Here is a 15,784-nt window from a genome sequence, read left to right as displayed (position 1 = left end):
TATATATTAACAAAATACCTAATATAATTATGGCATATCTGATTTGTACAAATGCACTTGTCATATACTAATTGTTATGATAATCATAATATTTATTTGTTGTTGTGCATTAAAAAATATGTTTGGAATTTCTACATTCATTAAACGATTTTTAAAAAAAAAATATTTTGTTATCATTAAATTTCCTACATTTATCATATTACATATTAAGTAAGAGATAATTAATCAGTTGCATTTTATTTATTTTGACAAAAGAAGATATTTCATGTTAATTTTCTTTGATATACAAAAAACTGAACGCTTTTGACTCATCAAAATTTCTCACACCGCATAAATTTCTAAATAAGAAAGAAGAAAATACGCAGACCCTCTTTGAGTATTGCATTGTTTGTTTGTTTGTTTTGTTCATTTACGTCGAATCAGAGCTGCGCGATGGGCTATTGGCGACGGTCTGGGAAACATCCCTGAGGATGATCCGAAGACATACCATAACAATTTTGATCCTCTGCAGAGGGGATGGCACCCCCGCTTCGGTAGCCCAACGACCTGCACGCGAAGTCGAGCACTTTACGGTAGCACGGTTTAACGAGGACCAATACCGCGCTCCCTCGGTCCCTACGCAGACTGATCCAAGTGGGTCACCCATCCGCACACTGACCGCAGCCAGTGATGCTTGACTTCGGTGATCTGCTGGGAACTGTGTCTTAACGATCAGTCCACTGCGGGACTTGAGTATTACATATGTTCTATTTATTTTGTGTTTTTATTAATCAAATCGTTAAATAAAATAAAAAATTTCATATTAAACGATATTTTAACTTGTAAATCATTAAGTTCCTACAGCAAAGTAAGTCAGACTGATAAAAAATGACTATTTTCCCCAAAATAATCAAGCAAAATTGATGGAAAGGAGAATTTTCCTCGGACTGGGAAAGCTATAAAAAGTAAAATATAAAACAAATAATGAAACGCGCCGTCATAGAATCGTGGGAGAGATGACATCAAAGATAACATCAGAATGAAGTTTTAGCTGACGTACACTAGCAATAGCATTAAATTGCATTGTCAATGAAAATCTTATGACAGGGTAGATTTTAGCTGAGCATACGAAAACGCTGCAAACGGAAACCTTATAATTATGCAGATTTAAGATGATTTTCATCTTAGAAGTAGCTTTACTCAAGGTTTTTTTTTCCCGCTTGAAAACCCTGAAACAACCTCGTTTTAAGGTTGTTATGTTGAAGGATGTTTTCCAAGGTTTTGGATTAGGGTAATGTGCGTAGAATAGAGCAGATTGTCGCAGACCTCATTTTAAGGTTAGAAGGTTTACACGTAAACCGTGTAAAAAACCCTTTTTAGGTTTGCATGAAAGGATTTTTGTTGTGTTGAAAAAACCTTATATTGCTATTTGGGAATTGTACCATTCATAAGAGCTTTCAGAAATGTATTGATTCTCAGAGGTCGTAAGGCCAAAAAAAATTTTGGAAAGTTAATATCTCATTGTGAATAATTCTTAAGGTTTGCCATGTTTTGTATTTCATCCCTTATTTGGCTACATTAGAATAAAATGTCGCCAAAAATATCTTTAAAGATATCTTTTTAAGTTAGCCAAATTAGAAAATATTCTAATGATTATAATATTAATATAATAATGCTGAAGTTTAAAGGCTGAAAGAAAGAACTCGGTACATGTGAAATACTGCAAAAGATATTATGCAATAATATGATGGCGCGTTTTTTCAATCTGCGGCGTAAAAATATATCGGAAACAGTAACCCGGAAGTCTTGAAAGAGCAATTTTACCACTAGCGCCACCACCCTTAGCTTTACACGAGTGGTAGTTACGAGTGGTAGTTACGCCACATCTTAAAAAAATGGTAGGTTGAGCAAAAAATTAACCCAGTTGCCGCTCGCAACTAATTGAGTAACTGGGTTTTAAGAAAATATCTTCCAAAAAAATGGAATTGGTCCCATTTTTCGTGTGACAAGTATTTTTTCGAGTGACTGCATCCTTCGCACAAATTAAACTGTGAAAAACCAGCCACTAAAGTTCTCAAGAAAGAAAGCAGGCAGTGGGAATAGTCCCTTCGTGATCGAGTCCTTATGTAAGCTACAAGTCAATTTTAAACAGTTAATAAGAGCTGAAAAATGATATCTCATATCATTCCAGATTGTAATGTTTGGTCAATAGTAAATGGTTTTTGAAAATGGGACTATTCAGGATATTTTCCTGTTTTTATTTAAAATTATGCGATCAAAAATTTCTCAGAAGTAGCAAAGTGTGATCATATTAGGTCTCAGGGGTTTGTTCCATGAGGTATTTTATAATTTTTTTATTTTTCTTTAAATAATTTTAGCTTATGCAATTGAAGTAACGTTATTTTTTTTCTTTCAGAGGTATAGTTCAGTTAAACTTTTCATTATACTCTAAGTTTATTGATAAAACTTTACGTGTTTTACATTAAATATTATTTAGGTACGTTTCTGCTTGCAAATAACTGAGTTTTAAAACCACGTTCTTAACGTATCCTTAAGTTCATCTTAGAGTCCACTTTCTCATTCATTAAATTGCATTAAAGCCTCAGTTGTTGCAGAATTTGTAATACATATTCCAGTTTTAGAGAGATATTTTGTTCCGACTCTCAAATTAACCTTTATTATTATTACTATTTAATATATAATATTTATAGTTATCATATTTTTTACTGTTAAACATTGGACGTAAGTCAAATAATCTAATTTTTTAATATCCAAAATGTTTATAAATTATGTGTTATCCCAAAAAATATTTTTTGAATTATGACTGAGATGTGGTGAATCCCAGCCAAAAAAATTTCAATGTATTTTTGACTGTAACCAAAACTGTTACACATTTTTTCAATGATTATTATTTAGACTTTTATACTCCTTAAATAAGTAATTACTTAAAGAATCATACCTAGGAATTTTTAGATTATAACTTTTTTAAAATTGAAATTTAAAAAATGCTTACGGTAAAATTTTTTTCAACATGATTATTACATTATCATATTTTTCATAAAAATTTAGCCAAGCGACAACAAAAAGAATAAGAATATGTAAAGAAGGATTTAATTATTATAATTTGAAAAGTATTTCTGAAAACAGAGTATATTAACCATAAAAATGAGGTACTTGTTAATGGTAATGAAGGGACGATAATGGAAGGACAAAAAATTCAATTTACAATAATTTATTCAGCTAAAAAAGCATTCTGAAATTTAAACCTACAATTTACAATCTTTTTTTCAGGTACTAAGCAGGGTTCGTGATTTTTTTTTAAAAAAAATCAAAGAAGTCGTTTTTTTGATTTTTATTCAAATACACTGTAAGAACTTTCATTTATGATTAAAAAAACTTTGTAAATGTTTAATCAAAATTAAATTAATATTAAAACTATATTATGACAATATTTTAGAAGCTCTAACTTGCTAAAATAATTTTTCATTATAATACATAGCTTTGAATGCATAGCAACTATTCTGAAATAAATGCATAATTGAAATTTAAAGACTAGATGAAATAGAAAATTTAAAGAATACTTCAGGGGTCTGTCTAGGTTTTTGTGAGAGGTACCTATTTTTTGAAAATTTAGACATAATTTGTTAAAATTAGAAATCATATTAAAAAATCAACACAAACATGGTAAAAATATGGATTTATCGTTTCTTGCGAGACACAAAAATAGCATTTTAGGAAAAAAGTTTTTTGTCAAATTATTCTACCGTTTTTGAGTTGAATTTGTGTTACTAAGTTGTGCTACCGTTACATACAAAGTTTAATTTGTGAAGGTACTGCTAAACGCTAGTAAATTTGGCTTGGATAGACCCCTGTACTATGACTATTAAAACAAAGTTTCAATTAGTAAACCATAATTTTAATTTAAAATTGTGATTTCTTCTCGTTTTTCCTTGATTTTTAAAATGACAAAATAAATGTAACAGATTGTGTTTATAAATGTAGGCATTCATCAAAAAATAAATAAATATTATATCTATATATGTTTATGTTAAAATAATTATTTATAATTCTATATCAAAATAGATAAGTTAAGCTAAAAAAAAATTTTTTAATTCTATGTACTCATTGTAATTTTTCTTCACAAAATTTCTTTATAGAAAATCAGATAATGTCAAAGATACTTTAAACATATTATAACCCTACTGCTTCAAATAGACTTTGAAGAAAAGATTGACACTATATCAGGAGAAAAATATCTGAATTCATCAGCCTTTTTTTTTTTCCTCTTCTATTTTTGGCATATTAGGGTAATTTCTTTTTAATATAACCTCAAGCTTCAGAAATATACATTTTCTACCAATAAAATATAATGTAGATTTTAATTCCACGCTTTTTCTTTCAAAAGGTGGAATTTTAATTAACATGATTTGCATTATTTTTTGAAAAAATTCATGTTTTATTAATTACTTTCTACAGCTATGCAAGTCTATATTAAGACAGCATTAAATGTTTACTTTAATCTGTACTTTCAATCTCAAGAATCAAAACATTTTTAAAAATGTAATTTCAAATGTGTTGGAATTTAACAAACGCCAAGAACGAAAGTAATTTCATTAACTAAAATTAATGAATGCAGCAATTTATTTAAAATAAATTTTAAAACTAAGAAAACAAAGTAATAGAAGTATCAAAAATTTAAAACACTGTTTTTTAACTTTTAAAATCAATATATATATTTTAAAAAAATTAGTTGATTTAAATCAAGCTGATTTAAATCAACAAACCCTGGTACTAAGGCATTATAAAATTTAAAACTGCAGCGAAGTCTTGTAACACAGCCATATGTAGCAATTTCAGAATTCTGTAATTAGTCCGTATTTTGATCGAAGTTAATCCAGCGTTGATCCTCTTTTTCTGAAAACATAAGTATTCTTCCTTCATTATCAGGCTTTCTCAAACAGCATATTTCTATATATTCATCTTCTATCCCCTTCCTTCTCGCTCCCGTGAGTGAGTTTTCGCTCACTATTTCTCACTCCCGTGATATTGACGGGCTGGAGTGTTAAGTAGTAATGCGCCAATAAGAATAAAACTAATAAGATTTTTTTGCCCAGAAAAATTTTTTTTCTCATTTTACACACCATATAGCAGTACCAGGATATTTTTAAGGTAATTGTAAGTAGTTAGTTTATTTTAAACTAGATACTAGCACTAATCAAATGTGTGTATTTGGCAAAATAGACACTTTTATGCTTGTTTTCTTGAAAATTAACCGATTGTAAGGGGCTATATGAATAAATCTGTTTTTCTATTTTTTATGTTTCATTTCTACTAACAGATATTACCCAACTGTTTATACATCCTTTGGCATATTTTCATGGTTTGGTATATATGACTCTTCTATACCTTAACCTTTAACATTATTTTGAATGATTTGTCTATTCCCTTTAAAGTGAAATCTCTTCCGCTCAGAAGAATGCTCATTATGTTCAATAACACAATTTCTTTCCAGTTTCAATAAGTGAGTGTTGTTTGTGTCAGGAAAAGAATGGATATTATTCCATGCAGGGTGTTTCCACAGTATTGTGTACGTTGTAGACATGACGTTTTCAAAGTTCGATACTTCATATTTTGACACATATTTAAGATAGAAGAGTGAATTTTTTTTTACAAAAGCTTTATATATTGTTCTTTCTTAAATAAAGAACATTTTTGGATAAATTTTAAATAAAACTATTTTAATAAAAAAAATTGAAGTGTTGCGGACATGACGCAGAAAAACCTTATTTTTCACTAGTCTTCAATATATACCTCAACTTCTCTGAATTTTACAAAATAAACAGTGTTTTCACTACAGGGCGAGAATCTCACATATTTTTTTCTTTTCTCGCATTAAAAAATGATTACCGCGAGAAATTACCTTTTCAAGCAACAGAACACAACCACGGAACCCCTTTCAGAACACATTTCTCTGCAACCACGTGTTTACCGTAGGTAAGGTTTCTTCATGTAAGACGTTCAAATTTTTTATGCAATTTTTTATGTAAAATGGACGAATACCTGGTAAAGGCAAAATCTTCTATGATGATGCACCAAAAATATTCAATGCTTTAAAAAATAGAAGACATTAAAAATGTATTATAATTAAAGAGATGATTTTTTTTCAAGAGTTTTTGTGTTTTTTTAGTTTTTAGAAATCTCACTTAACTTTTTGAAATCTCTCCCTGTTTTTGAGAAAGGGTGAGAAATTCTCACCCATTTTTTTTCTATGATGAAAACACTGATAAATAAACATATTTGGCATGAAAAGGTTAAAATATATGTAGATATAAATGAAATTACAATTTTTTTCGGAATTTAAAATGATTTAATGAAAATTTACATGATTTAAAATTATGTAAGTGGTGCGCACATGACGTTGCAGACATGATGAAAAGTTTACAACTCTATTTATTAGTTAGAATTACTGTTATTTGAAATTTATGCATATTATTTTTCATATATACAGCTTAAATATTTATTAAGTAAAAATTTTACATATTTTATTTAATTTTTATTAACAATTAAATAAATAAATTTATTACAGACAAATTGCAATACAATTTTACTTTATAATTTATTGATTATATTTTTGACATGCAATGTAACCTTAGAATCATATAAAAAATAGCGTGCAGATGGATCAGGCGCTGGGTCACCTGGTAAAGAAGATAAATATGTATCAATTGAAATGGTTTCAAACATTGGTTTATCCAAATACTTGAATTTATTAGTTGCTACAGGCTTGAAATGGTGTTTTAGTGTCATAGTTTGTTTATCAATTGAAATAACTTGGCCAGGCCACCAGTTATCGTCAAACAGTACGGCAATCCACTGCCCTTCTTCTAATTCATTTTCTGTTCTTGATGTGGCAGCTAACTGAAGTGATGATGGAATCATTGATTTTGATTCAGGAAATAATGTTGCCTGGTACATAGTTTGTGCACTTGAAAAAGGAGAATTTATAGAATATTCTACTGAGTTGGATGATATAGGGCGAATGAAATGCAAACCTCTTGTATTTGCTATTGATTTGCATTGACTGAAACGGTCTGTAAGCATCATTGCCTTACGATCAACAAGTTCTTTGCTTATAAAAATTAGTTTGATTTTACCATCCATAATTCTGGAAGCAACCTCGTAAAAGGACTTTGCATCAACAACAACTTCTTTACCTTGTAGTACTGCCATCTACGGCACCTTTTCCGTGTGTCGTTTCAAAAAACGACCAATCTGCTTCTATTTTAACATCACCTTTGTGACAAACTAAATTGGAAAACATGAATCTGTTTTTGAATAGACTTGCAGCCCCATCAGACCAATAGTGCACTTTTTTTTATCTACCACATTTAATTTCTTTTGAATGGGCCACAATTTCTTCATTGAAAATTTTTACAGAATTTTTGTTATGTGATAAATCATCAGACACTATAGCATAAGACTGATGAGCCAAAGAATTTGTTTCATCTTTGTAATATGTAACACAAGTGTACAGGGTAACACTATCAGCTGCCCAATGAGCACTCATGATCTCACGATCATGCTTTATGGAATAATTTTCGGCAAAATCTACATGCATGATAACTTCATCATTAGAAAGATTTTCTTTTAAATCCTACCTAAATTCAAAATGTTGCTTAGAAGCATTGTAAGTATGTCTAGAAAATAGGTGCAATTGCGAACCAATTTCTTCTTTAGCAGATCCTAAATCCGTAACTATTTCCCTTTTAACTTTGAATCCCACTTCATTCGGTTGCCACTGATAGTACTTCACTGTGCAATCCAGATTTTCAAATGGTATTTTATCATCCAAGTATTTTTCAACACCACATATGAACATAGTCTATCAATACAGCTATTTTGTTTTTCATCAAAACCACAAACAGTTTCTTTTGTGATTGCTTCTGAATTACTTGGAGGATCTGGACAGAGAGCTCCTATTCCCGAAAGAATCATGTCAACATTTTCGTGGTATACACACATGCATACTTCTTGATCCTTTTTTCCAGATGGTAACACAAATTTTGGTCGCATTTCATGAAATTTTGATTTCCCAATACTAAAATCGGGATTTTCACTCAAGAAAAGCTGGTGTACTTCTCCGATACTCATTATAAGAAAACGTTTTTGGTGTATTTCTCGCCCTACATCTGTTTTTAAGGATATTACGTCCTTCTTTCCAGGACACATTCGCCTTATACCATCTCTTTTATGAAAAATTCATTTACTTTTTTTCTTCAGAAAGTTTGTAACATCTTTTTTTTAGATCAATTTCAGATAGCTGCAGCCTTTTAATTTTGATTGAATTTTAATTATTTGTTTTCTTTTCAAAGGTGATATTTTGGCTAAAACATCTGTCAATGCATGAATTTTCTTATATGGTGATCTTGTTAGTGAATTAGTGATTTTTTTAACAGCTTTACCCAATGATTGTCTGCTTGTGTAGCCAGGTGAATCTGTTATTATTTCTGCATCTTTCTCTTTTTTCCTGCATCTTTTTTGTGCTTCCTTATTTTTTGCCCTAATGTTGATCTTCTGCTCTTCAGTAAGTATTTTAGAATGTCTGTATTCCTTCTTTTTTCTGCTTGCTTCAGTTTTCATTGCTTCATATTTTTGTGGATCAGCTTTCAATTTTTGTCTTCTAATATGAGATCTTTCACTACTAGTTAAAGGCATGGCTTATGCTTACCTTGTTTTAAGATGCAAAAATTTTTACACAACAACTTTAATTTATACAAATGCTAAAATAAAGTAACCAATTTTAATTTAAAATATTTTTCTTAAAGCTAGGAGAAAGTAAACTTTGCATAATAAAATGAGAATATTTAAGTAAACAATAGACATGTGCTTAAAATATCCAAAACTGTTGCCACTTCTACAAACACAAATTAAAATATATTTAAGTGTTGCCATAATATGCTATTTAAACTTTTATTTTAAATATTTTTTTACATTGTTAACTATTTTGTTACATCAATTAGGTACTAATAATTTACAATAATTATTATTATTGTAAATTAACTAATAATTTACAATTAATACAAATTAAATTTTTTGTTTTAAAATATTAAATAATAAAATCATCAGGTTTTTTTTGACTGATATAGATTAAGCATAGTAAATAAACAGAGGAAAATAAAATAATTTAAAATTTTTTTATAAAAAAACTGCATTTTAAACCAATAAACACCTTTAATAATCTATCAAAGGCAAAAATGAAGTTTTTTTAGCTCCTAAATTGTTTAAATCTAATATGGGTTTAAAAACTTCATGTTAAATTAAAAATTTTGAATGGTTTAGTAACCTAAAAAACTAACTTTTTGTTTGTCATGTCCGCAACTTTCAAACTCATTTTTTAACATAATTCTTGAATTCTTTAAAAAAATATCAAATTTTAGTTAAAAAGAATTTTATATTCATTAGCTATGTTTAATTATCTTTAATTTGATATACAACACATTGTAGTATCAAATAAAGAAATTTTTTTTGACACATCAGGCTACAAATACTGTGGAATCGCCCTGCAGGGTTTAAAAAAACCCTGATTTTTTTTTTTAAAAAATCCAACCCAGGCTAGCTTTATTGGGCTTGTTTTTTTTTTATATATTATCTAGTACTTTTTAGATTTAATTTTTAATTCAAAAGAGAACAATTTTACTACAAAAACTCTTATATGAAAATAATAATTAAGTTATGAATTAAAATAAAAAAGTTTTTAATTTTAATGTAGTACCATCTTTTTATGCTATGTATTAATAAAAGACTCGGATTAATTCTTTCCTTGCATAAATATAAAATCATAATATTGGGGTCAGAGGAATATAATGTTCTCTGTTTTATTTATTTATTATTAAGCATTCATAAGTTATAGCTTTAGTTTTTAGTTATAAAGTAAGCCTTTTGCAGGCCAATTAACAACAGGTCTAGTACTGTTTATTTAACAATTTTCTTAGTAGTTTTAGGAATTACTCTTTAAGCTAAGTATTTATAGTTAGTTTTGATTTAAAAATTGTAGAATCAATATATTTAAAATAAATATGAAATACCTTAACTTTCTTTCTTTCTTATTCTTTATTAATCTATTTTGATTATGTTTATGAAAAACCCTGATTCCATGTATCTCTTTTGAAATAAATACCACTTTGATATTTTGGGTATTTTCTACTGCGATTTTTGCAAATTTTTGTGCAGTTGTGACCCACACCTTCCAGCCAAGATTATTTCTCACACTACACATAATTCCACTCTTGCTATCAACAGCACCTTTCTCATGGCTTGTGGCAAGAAAGTTGTGATTACACCATATTGTTCTAACATGTTTCTTCAAATTAGTAAAGATATATAGTACAACCTCGAAAATCCGGACTTCTGAAATCCGGAAATCTCTAAAATCCGGAATCATAGGTCCAGTTCGTCAGAAAAAACTTTAATGCAAGAGTGCAAAACCGCAACTCTTCTCCAACAATGAAGCAGTAGATGAACAGGTAGGGGTGTGGAGTGAATGAAAGCTCATGCAGTCTAGTCTAGAAGCATCTGTTTCAGCGATGAGTTGAAATTCAGCTCGCGTTTTAAGCCTATATTTTTAGTTTTAATTGCTAATATTATGTTATCTAAACGATCGATTGCGGGGAAAATGATGAAAGTTTGATTTTTAATGTCTTTTATTTATTATTTAAAGAGTATATTTACGTTAAAATTGACGTCGAAGGTCTACACACGCGTGTTTAATCGCGAAATCGGCCTGGCAACTTCGAAAGTTCGATAATTCTATCAATTTAAGTAAGGTATCTAAAATCCGGACCTTTCAAACCCCCCAGCAGTCCGGATTTTTGAGGTTGCACTGTATTTTGACTTGCAGCCCTCATCACTAAAAATGGATGTTTTTTAATTGAGGAAATACAATTAACATGTCAAGGAAGGTGAAATCTTTCCATTATCTATTTTATCACTTATAAATGAATATCCAATCCAAAATTCAGATTTTTGATTTTCTGTGACCTAATGCTCACATTTCAAGCATGCTAAATTTTTTTCATGAACATCTAAATATTATTTATCGAAATGATTTTCACAAACTTTTCAGTTTGTGAACATCCAGTTTTCATTTCTCTGATCACATTCCATGGAGGAATTTTTTTTTTAGTAGTATTAATCTGTGTCTTGAATTTGAATACTAATTTAAAATTAATTTGTTTCACTTTAAAGATTCTAAAAGTTTAGATCTAAACCAGTTTATAGATACATGTCCTTATGTTATCACATTTATTTCATCTGTTACCATATTTTTGTCCTTTTGTTACCATTAACAGAAACTGTTAACAGAAATTGTTATCCATAAGAATTATTTAAGATAAATAAAATGCTGACTCTTTGATAAGATTGAAATAAATAGAATAAAACACTGATTTAAAAAAAAAAAAAAAAACTTAAGTTGAAAAAGAGTTGAAATTTTAAAATATAATAAATTAAATTTTAATTTATTTTTTAAATTTAAGTCTATATTTTTAGAACAAATGACAATAGATGAATAAAGTTTGTTGAAAACACTCTTAATAAATGTTGTCATAATAAAAACATAAATAAAAATGGTTAGTTAGCAAAAAGAGAAACAGAAAAAAAAACCCAATTGTTCTTAAAACAAAACTTAAAGTCTATCAGAAAAGTTCTGTTAAATACCATGCTATAATGAAAACAACAACAACAAATCAATCTTTTTTAATTCTTGAAACAAAATTTGTAAAAAAATGTCAGAATATAGTTTAAAAAAGCAGTAGTTCATGAAAACTCATGGTTCAGTATAAAGTAATCTAGTTTCAATTCTAAAAAATTCATTTTTTCCATTTGTCTTCCGGAACATAAATTAGCAAATCTTGTGCAAGCACATGATATTTTGAACAAAACAAATAGTATGTGCAAAAACTATTTCTAATAATGTATTGTTAAAATACGAAAAAACTTCATTGAAAAATACTTTTCCGAAAAATATTGGAGCGGATGTTTGGCAAAAGGGATTAATACTCATATTGCGGTTGAATATTCATCATATCAGTAGTTTGTGTGCCTAATTGCTCTGCCAAGTGTGGTGACAATTTGGGTAAAGTATAGTAGGATAATTGACAAGTTTAGTACTAATACATTTAACAACTATGGCCTATCCCAAATTATCACCAGCATATACAAATACAGCAATATGTGTTCATAAAAATCTATGTTCAGAAATAATGCTCACAAGGGAGAAAATTTACTTATGCAATTTTAATAATGATTAACTTAATTATCAAGATTTACTCATTAAAATGACCATGTGGCATAATAAAATAAGGCAGTAACAAGTTACACAAAACTAAATACATGACAAGCAAATTTAGTGTGTTCACTTAAAGAAAAGGAATGCACTGCTAGAGTCTTATCTTACACATGTGGTTGACTTGGCTTGAAATCATCAGGAACTGAGAAATCATTCCTAGATATCAGGTTATTATTATTTGGATATATATTTTGCTTGTTCAGTCCTGCTGCAGCAATAGTTTCAGGGTTGATGTATATTTTCTTCAGAATTTGTATCAAAGCATCTTCTTTTCAATAAGATTCATCTGAGCTTTCTCTAGTTCTTAGATTCCTCATCTCTGTCTTGCCCCTCTTCTCAGGTTCCATCTCCTTTCCCAAAAACTGACAGACCAATACTGCTTATTTTATTCACAGAGAGGCTATCTCAAACAGTTAGGGCAGAAATAGACAGGCTGATACCCATGAAAAGGAAAGAGAGTAGTTGCTTCTCTTTTATACTTTTAAGAAATGAAAAGCTTTAAAAGTTTCATTAAAAGAATATTTATTAGCCATTATCAAATAAGACAGCATAACAGAGCAAGTACTGGACATGAGCTACATCAATTACGTCCCAGTTAAAACACATATGTTACACCCCTCCTTGTAGATATTTAAATTAATTATATACATTTTAAAATATTCACACATAAATTAAACACAAAAATACAAGTTACATATAAAATCATTTAAATAATGAGGTCTAATGATCCTTCTTCCAGATCTTGTTCGATACTGATTGTTTGTGTTATTCTTCTGAGGCTACCAAAGCATTTGTTCCACCAGAACTAGATACAGAATTATCAGGGAATTCAAAGTCTGGAACTGCTGCAGACCTAAATTCAATCATAGTAGGTCTTAAATGCATGCAGTTCCTTACCAACGTTTTACCTAAATTGATTATAATATTCTAAGATCTAGGATTTCTATGTTTCTCTATAGCAGGTTCCCAAACATGTTTATTGAAATTATAAGCTGTCACTACATTGCCGACTTTCAGTGGTTTGAGCTCATGCGCACCCCTGTCATAATAACATTTCTGCTGATTCTGTTTTTGATTTAGCTGTTTCTCAATGTTTTTAAAAACTTCAACATTTAACAACTTACTGTGAATTGGAATTTTAGTTCTTTGTCTACATCCATATAGTAACTGAGCAGGAGATAAATTAAGCCCTGAATAGGAGTGTTCCTATATTCCATAATTGCAACTACCCATTCTTTTTGATCTTCAAATGCTTTTTTCAAAATGGGTTTTACAATACCAACGGCACTCTCAACCATGCCATTACTTTTAGGATATCGTGGACTTGCAAAAATACACTCCAAATCCCATTCTATTGCGAAGTTCTTAAATTCCTAACTATTGAAGGGACTGTTATCACTTACTACAATTGATGGAATTCCATATCGTGAGAAACAAGATTTTAGTTTTTTACTAATATCAGCAATTGTTTTACTACCTAGCCTAATCACCTCATTCCATTTAGAGTAATTACATACTACAACTAAATAACTTACATTTTGAAAGTCCAATGTATCTATCTCTATTTTTTCAAAAGGCTTAGTAGGTAATGAATGAGATATTAAAGGCTCTTTAACGTTAGACTTTTGAAATTTTTGACAAATTTCTCATTTTAAAACAAACAACTCTATGTCTATTGACATACCCAGCCAGTACATCACTTCCCTAGCTCGATTTTTGCTTTTCTCAATACCAAAATGTCCCTCGTATATTAATGATAACATTTCATTTCTAAGAGAAAATGGAATAACTATTTTTGAGTCTTTATTTGACAACCCACATTCCAAATACAATTCATTTCTAATTTTGAAGTAATGTTTTACTTCATGAGGAACACTTTGTGCCTCTTTTGGCCAACCCTTTTCACAATAATCATAAACAAACTTTAACGCTGGATCAGACTTTATACCATTTATAAATTGTTCAATTCTCTTACTTATTGGGAGTTGTTAGATAGTATGTACAACTTTAAGCATATTAGGGTCATCATTTACCTTATCTTTTACATAGGCTCGAGAGAGAGTGTCAGCTAAGTACATCTCACTCCTTTTTACATACACAATTTCAAATTTATATTTTATCAACTTAAGAAGCATCATTTGTAGTCATGAAGTTGAAGATATAGCATACATTGGCTTTTTAACAATACTTGTTAAAGGTTTAGGATCTCTTTGAACTACAAACTTTTTACCATACTCAAAATTATGATACTTTTGTACAGTAAAAATAATCGCCAACATCTCCTTCTCTATCTGAGCATAATTCTGCTCAGTCTCAGTGAGACTTCTAGAAGCAAAAGACACTGGGTGACCCTCTTGAATAAGACATGACCCAATCCCATCTTTTGAACTATCACATTGTATTACACTAGGTTTAGAACTAAAAGCAATATTGTGTTCAGGTTGCCAATTAAAATCAATTTTATCCCTTAAAGGAGTTCTGAGAGGAGAAGTAATTGTTAATACATTAGGAATAAATTTTGAGAGGTAGCTTATCATACCCAAAAATTGCCTCACACCATCTTTGTCAGTTGGAATTTCCATTTCAGTCATTGCTTTTATATGCTGCAGATCAGCTTTTATTCCTTCCTTTGATACTATTTGTCCCACATATTTAGCCTCACTCACTCTTTACCGAAATTTCTCAGGGTTAAATTTTATATTAGTACATTGCTTTGCCCGTTCAAAAACTTTTAAGTGCTACATCATGTTCAATATTATTTTTACAAGTCACTATGATATCATCAAAATAGATCTCTACTCTCTCAATATCATCAAATGATTGTACATTTTGTTCCTGGAAAACTTCAGGTGCCGATATAATACCAAACGGCAATCTTACAAACTGATAACGGCAAAATGGGGAATTAAATGTACACAAATCTGCACTCGCATCATCTAACGGCACTTACCACAAACCATCTTTAAGATCCAAGAGAGAAAATACAGTTTTATCCTCTAACCTACTAATTGACTCTTCTAAACATTTTCTAAACTATGTACACTAAAGTTTCTACTTTATATAACGGAATCATTGACATGACAAATGTAACGCTATCTATTACGCTATCTGTTACGCTATTTCCAAATGTTACGCTATCTATAAACAGAGAAGCATTATCAGAGGTGTTTTCAATTTGGTTAACACTTTTTTGTGTAGGTTTTGTTGCTTTACACACTGCTGCAAAGTGATTTTTTTCGTTTACACTTTGCACATGTCCTGCCAAATGCAGGGCAACTCTTTTTTCCATGCTGTTTACCACATCGATAGCACTTAAACGTATCACTTTTATGGCTTTTTTGCACAACTGCTGCTTTAGGGTGATTTCGTTTAATTTCATGCACTTGAGATGCTGCAGTAACAGTTTCCAGTTGAACTTTACTTATCTTCACAGCTCTAAGAAAGTCAGCTGCCTTCTGC

At 29.7% G+C, this 15,784-nt stretch overlaps 1 protein-coding gene across 3 annotated transcripts in view; it reads left to right on the top strand.

The window, feature by feature from the left end:
* Positions 1-2,131: 2,131 nt before the first annotated feature.
* The window catches only part of l(3)73Ah (polycomb group ring finger 3-like lethal (3) 73Ah), a 102,372-nt gene continuing 88,719 nt past the window's right edge, over positions 2,132-15,784 (top strand). For 2 of the 3 annotated variants that reach the window (XM_087154921.1, XM_087154920.1), the window contains exon 1: positions 2,132-2,317. The gene's annotated coding sequence lies outside the window, so the exon portion shown is untranslated. The remainder of the gene's footprint in view (positions 2,318-15,784) is intronic. The other variant, XM_016068245.4, reaches the window with a different exon arrangement.

Source organism: Parasteatoda tepidariorum, chromosome 11 (genome assembly GCF_982258835.1).
Source record: "Parasteatoda tepidariorum strain Cologne lab strain chromosome 11, Ptep-v5.0, whole genome shotgun sequence".
Taxonomy (NCBI): domain Eukaryota; kingdom Metazoa; phylum Arthropoda; class Arachnida; order Araneae; family Theridiidae; genus Parasteatoda; species Parasteatoda tepidariorum.
This window is presented reverse-complemented; position numbering and strand designations above follow the sequence as displayed.